The 10,079-nt window shown below is 42.0% G+C and overlaps 1 protein-coding gene across 1 annotated transcript in view; it reads left to right on the top strand.

Annotated features, from left to right (window-relative positions):
- Positions 1-1,865: 1,865 nt before the first annotated feature.
- The window catches only part of LOC107988358 (collagen alpha-1(XV) chain-like), a 29,895-nt gene continuing 21,681 nt past the window's right edge, over positions 1,866-10,079 (top strand). The window contains exon 1 of the mRNA XM_025054761.1: positions 1,866-2,393. The gene's annotated coding sequence lies outside the window, so the exon portion shown is untranslated. The remainder of the gene's footprint in view (positions 2,394-10,079) is intronic.

Raw genomic sequence — 10,079 nt, 5'->3', positions numbered from 1 at the left:
CAAACCAAAACCTAAAATGTTAATCCTTTAATGTTTAAAATGTTTTTATTATCTGAAGTTGTAAATATTTCTGGGTGATGTTACGTTGTTTATTCTGATGTTTTTACCAAACATTTTGCTCCTTTCGTTTCATTTCTTCATTACTGTAAACACAAAAAACAACAATAAAATCAAAAATAACTTAATCGGTTCTTCTGCCTTTTTCTTTGTGCAGCTTCAATCCAAGAATCTTTTTTTTCTCTCTCTGACTCATCGACCTCATTTTTCTTCTCCCCCGTCTCGTTCTCTCTTTCCTGCTCTCCTCTGTCTTTTATCAGATAATAAAAATGACTCATCCAGAGCAGAAGTTTCCGTCAACTCCTCTTCCTTTAAGAAGACACAAAAAACTTCTTCTGGAATTATTATGTTATCCTCCATGAACACACACACCACTCTCTCCGCCTCTGTGAGGAGTTAGGAGTGAATCTATCATCACCGGTGCAGAACAGTGAAGATGTCGGAGGTTCTGCAGAACATCCAGATGTTCCGTGTCTCATCATGGCTCCGTCTTGTGGACAGCAGCGGAACTCGCAGCTGTTCCTGGACTCTGGCTCAGAGTGGTTCCAGAGAGCACGTGGAGAGAACACGTTATAATTCACAGACTCACAGACGGTTCCTCTGATCTGATGATCAGAACCTAATGTAGAAACACGAACCACTGACATTTATGACACGGCTGGTTACGACTCTCCCTGGATTCAGAATCAGATTCATCTGAAAGTATCTGTTCATCCAAACTCTACCAGAATACGTTTAAACACTGCCCCCTGGTGACACCCTGCAGTACAGTTCACGATCCCATTTCCTCTTTTTTTTTTCTCGTTCCTTTGACTTTAGTACTGTCATTACACCACTTTTAACTTCTACTGGAACCATGGTGGTGGTGTCACACATGATCCCTGGAATTCCAGCTGCTCTGCGTCAGAATCATTACCTCACATTTAAAACCGTAAAAAAACAAAACTCTGCCCTTTCATCTCCAGCATCTTCTCATCTTCTCACCAACTGATCTCCTCCTTTGTGTTCTTATTTTCTCCTCTCCTCTCCTCTTCCATCAAACTTCTCAACTCTTCACTTCCTCTCACCTTCTCATATTCGCGGCTCAACGTTCTTCTGACTCCATGTCAGGACTTCCGTGGTCAGTTATTCATTAATGACTTTTTTACACCACAGCTTCAGGATAAAATAGTGAAAAAAGCCATCAATTTTCTCACGAGTGCAGCCAAAAGAGTTGCTTCACTCTCTGCACACAGATGTTCTGATGTAGCAGGGTGTGGATCAGAGACAGACACAACAGCCGTCACCAACTCTGTGTCTGTGTGCGTGTGTGTCACATGTAACACACACACACACTGATGTGAACAAGTGTATTAACAGACAGAACATCAGTGACTAACAGCCTGTAATCTCACACATATCTGTTTTGTCAGCAGCTCTGGGTGAGCGTGTGTGTGTGTGTTGTGCGGCCATCGGAGTGGTTTCCTCTCAGCGGTGGAAAAACCCTTTGATTTCCTGTGAAAAGTGGAGGCGACAACAAACTGTGGCAGAGGAAAATAAACTCTGAGCTGATTTTTCCTCAATCACTGATTGGACAATTATCGTCCACTGACCTTCTCTGACCCGTCGACTGTTGGGGGTTTGGAAACAGGGACTGGACTGGGGTTTTTTCAGAAAACACAAAACACAAAGAAAAATGTAACTGTTGGTCAGTTAGGAAACAGGAAATCCAAAAAAAAGTTACTTTTGTGCCTTAGAGAAATGTAAACGTTAAAAACATATTCATATAAATAAAAAATATATTATTTTTATTATATATTAGAATTCATAATAATATTTAACATACATTAGAATATTTATATTTATCCACGCTTTTTCCAGTTGTTCTATACCTTTAATTTAGAAATGGCTCATTATTATTATTATTGTTGTTTTATTTTTTTTATTAAGATTTTGAAAGACGTGTGTGCCTAGTAATGTAATGTTTTCTTTTTCTTTCTCTTTTCTAAACTTGTTTTCTATGGGTGAAACAGCGCCCCCCTTGGCAGTCTCGGACACGTGCGGACAGAAAGCGCCGGCCGGTGAAGATGATGAACGTCGGTTTGCTTGAATCAGGAAGTGTTCGGCCCTTTGTGTTGTTTGTGTAAAAAAAAAAAAACACACCAAAACCCCCCCCAAAATGACACAGAACGTTTTATTTTTCCCCCTAAATCATAACAAATGTTTATCAATGGATAATTCTGGAAAGAAAGACCGTGGGTGAAGAAGAAAATGTCTGCCACCATGACAGGTGAACATTTGAACAACTTCAACTCCAGGAAGGATTTGGACACGAAAGGCCCGAGGCCTCAGACGAAGTGAGTCAAACAATTTACGTTTTATTTTAGCTCCTAGTTTGTTTGTTTGTATGTTTGTTTGTATGTTTGTTTACTTCTTTCACTGACTGTGAACTACAAGTCTGTTTGGTTTTATTATTATTCTGCTCTGTGGTTTTAACAGTCACTGCTGTTTCACATGCTGTGTTGGCTGCTGTTGTCAGACTTTTTTTTAAAAAGTTTTGTTTTTAAAACTAAATATAGTTGTTTTTGTTTGATGTTTTAATGATAAGAAACTCTCCCTTGGTGCTCATAAATCAGGTCCTAGTTTGTTGAAGTTGTAGTAAACATATTCATCTGTCTGAAACGTTAGCACTGTGCTGTATAGCCGTACAGGCTAGCTGTCAGCTGTAAACGTACACAGAAGTACAGTAAAACTGTCTCTGCCTCGTTGTTTGAAATCACGAACGCAACTAAATCCTCAGATTAAAGCAGGTTAGTGCAGCAGATTATTCTCAGGTTTGACTAAAGATTGACATTGTTTTGGCATAATCCCCTGCCTAATCCCATAATCTGGGATTCATAAACCAGACCACACTCTCTCTGGATCCAGAGTTTAAAAATAGAATTACTGAGAGCTGGGGGTTTGATTCTGTGGTCAGAGTTTTCCCACGGTCCCGTTCCCACCGGGATCAGCCCTGAGGCCTGTCTGTGGTTCTGACAACAGACCAGTTCTACTGACAGACTGACATTGGTGTCTGTTGTTTTATAGCTAACATTAACACTGGACTGGATTTAAAGTGAAACCCTCCTCATGTGGATCAGGGAAACTGGTCCCAGACTTGGAGAAAGTCCTGTTTCCGAACAATCGATTCTTTTACTTTCGCTGTCTTCAGCATCTGCTTGGTATTTTCCACAAATTTGATTTTTATGAAGTCTGTTTTGAATTAAACTCATTTCTTTAAAGAAATTGACAGTCGACCCACCATGATGGTACTGTCCTCTATAACTGTATGATAAATGTAGGTCGAGCATCAGTGTTGACTTTATGTCACTGCATGTAAGTAAGTGATTAACTATTACCTGGCGGCCCACGGGCCAAATCTGGTCATTAACATTAAATAATGCTAGACAAAAATGTGATTTATTCTCCTCTACAGTGTCTGTGTGTCAACGGGAGACTGAGAGGGGGGGGCGGGGGTGTGTGTGTGTGATGCGTGGTGTCCTCAGCAGCAGGGAGTGTGTTTGTTCTTGGTAGCAGCATCCTGAAATCTTTAACACTCCTGCTGAGAGAACCAACCACACACTGACACAGACCGTGTGTGTGTGTAGTTGTAGTTTCAGCAGCGAAACATTGAAAACATTCCTTTTCCTGATAACAGACACCTGGAGACATTTGTCCTCCAGACTGATCCTGATAACAGAGACCTGGAGACATTTGTCCTCCAGACTGAGGGACGGTCCTGGAGGAGCTCAAGGTCTGATGTTTGAAGATTGTCTTTCTGTGACTGTTAATGTGGTTGGTCGTCGTTGTTCTTCCCTCTCAGTCAAATGGATTTGTTTCTGTTGGAATAGAGAAAGAGAACAGTTGTTCTGATGCCAGTGTGTCCCTGGGCCGGGCCCAAATGCTGCTGTGACTCAGAGCTCTAGCCTGTAGAGTTGTCTGAGGTTTGTCTGTTTACATCTCAACATTTCTCTCTTTAACCACTAACAACTTCCCCTCCTCCTTCTTCTTCTTTATCTTCTTCTTCTTCTTCTTCTTCTTCTTCTTCTTCCCTCAGTGGAATTATAAATGAAAAATAAATAAAATTGAAAAAGTAAACAGCGGCTGTATGAACTGCACGGTGAACAAAACCTGTACAGTGTAAACACAGACACGTCACTGTATCATCATTAAATACTTCATGCAGTGGAGTACCAGAGTGACCACTTCACAGTGTCCACTGACATAATACCTGAAGAATGTGAGGAAATTCCCTGAGCTCCACGTGCACGGTGACACGTGCACTAGCTGTGATTGTGGAACGTTTAGGCCACGCTGGGAATAATGAACTCAGTGAACTGCGGTAGAGACCGACTTTGAAAATCACAGTGACATTTTATCAGATAACTGCAGAAAACTTGGAAATAATCTGTGTAAATGTAGAAAATGCGTACAACAGCAGAACAAGAGTTAAAAAAAAAGTCCTGGAAACTCCTTTAGAGTTGGGGCTACGTCAGAGCGTACAACAGCAAAACAAGAGTTAAAAAAAATGTCCTGCAAACTCCTTTAGAGTTGGGGCTACGTCACAGCCGACCAGAGTGAGAGAGGATTCCCCTCACAGACCTCACAGAGCGGCTGCAGGTGGAAACTAACGGTGGAATAATGAAGTGAAGCTCCGGGGAGTGACTGTGATGTTGAACAGGAAAAATAAAAATCCACTCCTGGGTCGGTGCTGATAGAGCGTTTTTTTAAAGCCTTGTGTTTCACATGTCAGAACAACAGGAGCCACAGAGGGATTTAACCACGTTAGCCTTCAGACCTGGAAACCACCGGAACCAGCTGGTGTTGTCGCCAGTGGACAAATTATTCCAAAAACTCCGTGATGGAAATAAAATTGCCAGAAAGAATTGGCAACACCTGGAACCAAACCCAGGAGACTCAGGAGTTTAGTGGAAATAGATTTGCTGAATAATCTGGTTAGAGCCGGGAGTCTGGAAACACTTGATGGGAATTGTTAGAAAAACATTAGCCGGGCAGGATTTGGTGAAAAAAAAAACAAATCTGGAACGTAAAGTTTCAAATGATGAGTCAGGAAACGTGTGGAGTCTCCTGCAGTTCCAGTCTCAGATCCCTGGAGGGGGCTGAGGTTCGATGCCGACTTTAAATCCTGTCTGAAAGTTTTTAAATGAGTAACAACTGCAAAGTAACACGAGAGATTTTTATTGTTCTTCTTTCCTTTGATCTGGCTCTGTTCCTGCAGTGGAATTAGAAATCCACTCCACCGTCACAGGATGGAACAGTTCTACAGTGGGACTTCACGATACGACCTAAATACTAGTTAAAACATCGAGTTACCAGTGTTTAACCCAGCTCCAGTTTTCAACTCCTCACTGTCCCAACAGTAATATAAAAATATAAAATGTTTTCTTAATTATTATAAATTTATATGATTTGTTTATATCTATGTTTTTAATGTTTAGATGGAGGGAGATTTAATTAAATTAATTAATAGTATATTTCTGGGGCTTAGAATTAATTAATTTTTTTTTTTTAAGTTATTTTGAATGCAGTGAGAGACGAGTGCTGCTGTGGAACCGATTAAACTGGTATCACCGTAGATGCTGTACGTTCAGTTGTTCCTGGTACTGTTGTACTATCAGTAATCAGAACAGATTCACACATGTTCCAGGTACCGACCTTGTTCCTGGCACCCACAGGTCCTGGTACTGTTGTGTAAAGTGACTCAGTCCTCCGTCTCCGTCACATTCATTCTCTGGCTCAGTCTTCGCCACGTTGTCTGTTTGAGTTTTAAACTTGAACTCCTTGAATTTTTTTTCATCTTTTTTTTTTCCATTTTAACGTCTGTTTGAAACAATGACATTTTTTTTTATTCTGCGTAACAAATCTCTAGTGCTTTTAGCTTTTCTTCAGCTCTTGTTGCCAGCTTCTTGGAAACAAACACTAAAATAATCTTTTCCAAAAAACTTATTGCAACATAAAATCCTGACGTTAAATCACTGGAGTTTTTTTTTTCTGTGTAAATTCAACCTAACTGTTATTCTCTGGGTTCATCATCCCGTCCATTCACTGCTGAAGTGTCTCAGCTGCACTGATGAAAACCTCGACCCAGTCCTGACCTCAGTGAAGAAGGCAGCGTCTTGTCATCGTCCAGTTATTATCAGTCGGAGCAGGATCTTCTTCACAGGTCTGTTTTCAGGAGGTGGTAGACGTTGACAGAAGAGTTTTCATCAGCCTCTGACATCACTGCCTTTAGAAGAGCCTTAAACGCATTAGTTCTAAAAACATCTCCTCAAAGGACGGGGATATAATTAAAGAACAGCAGTGACGGGCAGACGAACCGCGGTGAAGACCTGAGCTCATACCTGAGACACAAAGAGTTGGTCAGTCACATCGTTCACATCGGTTCTGTAGACGTTGGACCTGCAGGTGTTTGGTCGTCGTGGTTTATTGTTGTCTTGTTTGGACAAGAGATTCAGATAATCCTGGTGTCGATTTTCTTCTTCTTTTCTTTCTTCTCTAGTGATTCCAAATGTAGATCCCTCTGTTCCAGTGTTAGGAACTGATGTTCAGATGGAACAGAGTCTGAAACTAGGATCACACTGGGACTACAGCTACACTGAGGGGAAACACCTCAACATATGTATCGCTATATATCCTATCGTTGCCCGTGTATCGTAGCGTCAGATTCTAGCCATTACACACCCTTACTGTTGGAAACTGTCAGTGTTTCTGAAGTTTGAAATAGTTTTTTGTTTTTCTTTTTTGCATTTTTTTGTAAAATGGCCTGAAAATGTTTAATTTTCAAAGGAGGAAAAAAAGTAAACCAGCAGTTTAGGCCTCGTAAAAATATTTACGATGAGTCCATTTCCTGACAGTTCTGATCTGCATGGATTTTAAGAGTAGTGATCCAGTGAAGATGCAGAAAACCAGAGGAAACTTCCATCAGTTCTGCCAGTTCTCTCTGTGCTCCAGTGTGATGGCAACTCTGCTACTGATTAGTCCAAGAATCTGTTGAAGAAAAAACCTGATGTTTGGACCCACCCTGATTTAACTACATTGTCTTCTGAGACTCTCAGACTCAGGCTGTTGTTTTTTTGTCAGTGCTGCAGTGGAACAAGAACAGGAACCCAGGGACTGAGGTTCTGTAGAGCTGGAACATGTTCTCAGTAGGTTCTGCTGTGTAGTGTGGTCCATCTGGACCTTCATGTTGTTATTATTGACAGGCTCCAGTGTTTGGACTGGACCTGGAGTGTCACAGGGACTTTGTTGGTTTTCCATGAGGTAGAGGGTGTTGGCTGGTACTGGACCGGGTGAAGGCACTCTCTGACATCACTGTAGAAAGAACCCAGAACTGTGCCGCCGCACTAATAAATGACACGTCCTGGGACTGAGTTGTTGGTAGATTCTGGCATTTCTAACGTCAGGCCTTTCATAAAACTCTCTTTGTCAAGTTGTTGTAAATACAATTTTCTTAATCTGAGGATGACGTCGTACAGCTTCAATCCAGGTTCATGTCAGAACCGTGAAGACGACGTCTCCTTTACATCATCATCATCATTGTCTATAAACATAAAGTCTGTCCGACACAGTTTCTAACCACTGTCTATAAATATAAAACCTTCAGGATGGAATTTATCAAATATAAAAACATAAAATATTACAGCAGAAAATAATTGTGTTTGAAGCTGCAGCATAAAATGCAGCTCGTGTTTCTGTCTTCTACTCTTTAAGAGAGGGAAGAGTGTAAACTTCGTCTTTGACAAACACTTTTTCTCTGATAAAAATCTGTCCGTCTGGAAAAATGTGATGCAGGATCTGGGCTAAAATAAATATGTGATCCACCCACCACGGAGAGACGGAGTGAGAATCCTGACACAGTGAGGGGGGGTTATTTACTTTATTTTATTTTAACCTGGGCAGCAACACTGAGGGAGGGGGGGAACAAGGGGGGTTAGATGGTCAGAGTCAGATGATGGTTTTATTTTGTTGGTTTAATTCAACCAGGGGGCCGGGAGGGGGGTCAGGGGGGGTACAGAAATGTCTGAACAGTTGTGTCTTTATGAAGACATGCTCTTGGCCAGTGTCTGACAGTGTGTGAGAGTGTGTGTCTGACGGTGTGTGTGTGTGTGAGAGAGTCCAGTGAATACTGACCTCTTCTGTTCACACACACTCAGAGACGGCAGGGCCGTGGACCGGTGGCTTTGTGCCCGAAACACATGTGTGTTTACCTCATGTTTTCTTTAAGATCAGTGGACAGCAGGGGGCTCCACCCTGACACCTGTGTACATATTATTCACATGTACTTACAGGAACAGAGGTCAACACAGAGGTCACACCGGAACTTTCATCTCGTAATTTGTAATTTAAATTTTTTCAGTTTTTGCTGGAAAATGCTGCTGTTGCTGCTGCTGTTGCTGCTGTTGCTGTTGCTGTTGCTGCTGCTGCTGCTGCTGCTGTTGCTGCTGCTGCTGGTGCTGCTGCTGCTGCTGCAGGGAATGAGGATTTACACCTGATCAGGTTTCTTTGTTTACACAGCAGTTATCAGGCAGAGTGAGCTTCCATGGCTGAGGTGTAAATTTTGTCTGCAGCTGTAAAGAGTAAACTGACCTTTCTGTAACTTGATTAAACTCTAACGCTGCCCCCTGTGGGGAGGGGGAACTCAGGACACGTGAATGTGTTCCGGGCCTCGTTCACACTAACAGTCAGTTTCAGCAGCTCGGTGTCGTTTGGTTTTGGGGTTTTTTTAGCACCATGGAACTAACATAGGAAATGTTCTGCTGCATTTTTCAACAGCACAGTTGATGAACTAATTCTTCAGCAGTTCATTCATCTGAGCTTCTTAAAATTAGAAAATGGCAAAAAAAAATTCTTATACTAAACTGCAAGAACTGAAGCTCTGTGTTCCTTCGTTCTCCATCTGCAGCCGTTGTGAATAAACTCTCTGAATTGTCCTGATGTTGTTTTTAAATGTGGAACAAATGTTGGTAAAACAGTGAGTTCCACCCCTGTGACTTTCATTACCTCTGAACTTTTATTTTTCCTTCAAACACTGCACCTTTGGACAGTTCAGTGTCATAAACACCACACACACACACAGTCTTGGCTCCGGCCTTCAGTAAAATTCCAGAGGAAACGTTCCGATGCAGGAACACCTGTGAAGAGGCGACTCCACCTGGAGGAGATGATTCAGCAGCTCAGACTGAGAGACTGACATGTTGTGAGGGGACCACACGGTTATTCACTGCTCCACACACACACACACACACACATTTGTCCAATACCCCGTTTTCAATATAAAAAGCTGGAAGTTTTAAACTGTCCATATAAAACAGTGGATCTCTGTGACTGAGGCTGAAGATGTTCTTCTTCTTCTGACATTCCACTGGAAACGTGTAACACGTCCGGCGGCTCTGTCCACGTTCCACCGGCTGTATCCTGTTGATGATGTTTCCAGTGGAACATGAGGGTCAGTGGACCTGATGTTGGCTGTTGTTTTTTTTTTCTGGTCAAAAACCAAGCTGAAAACAAGGTGTTTTCTTTTTGTCTCTTGTTATTGACAGTTTGGCCCAGACTGAAGACTGAATGTTGGACAGTGAAGGTGCAGTGTTTGTTCATGGATGTGGTCAAAGTGGACTGTTGTTTCTCCTAACTTTAAACCAACCAATTGAACTGAGTTTGACCTGTCAATCATTCTGAGGGTGGGGAAAAAACCCCTTTGTTGTCACTGTGTTTGGATTTGAGATTTGAAAAAAACAACCTGAGGCTCTGTTACTTTTCTGTTGTTCCAGGACAAACACAAACACCCCTCACCCTTCACCCTCCACCCTCCCCCCATCCTCCACCCCACAGATCCAGTCTGACCTTGGACCTGTTAATACCCCCGTCCATTATAGTCTAATAAGCCTGCAGCCCCCTGGAGTGAAAGACTTAGGAGTCCACGTCAGTCAAGAAGACGTGAAATAATAGTTGAACCTTCTGTCTTTACCTCCACATTAGTTTGAATT

Source organism: Cynoglossus semilaevis, chromosome 3 (assembly GCF_000523025.1).
Source record: "Cynoglossus semilaevis isolate Cse_v1.0 chromosome 3, Cse_v1.0, whole genome shotgun sequence".
Classification (NCBI taxonomy): domain Eukaryota; kingdom Metazoa; phylum Chordata; class Actinopteri; order Pleuronectiformes; family Cynoglossidae; genus Cynoglossus; species Cynoglossus semilaevis.
Note: the sequence above shows the minus strand (reverse complement) of the source record. Positions and strands in the feature narration are given on the sequence as shown.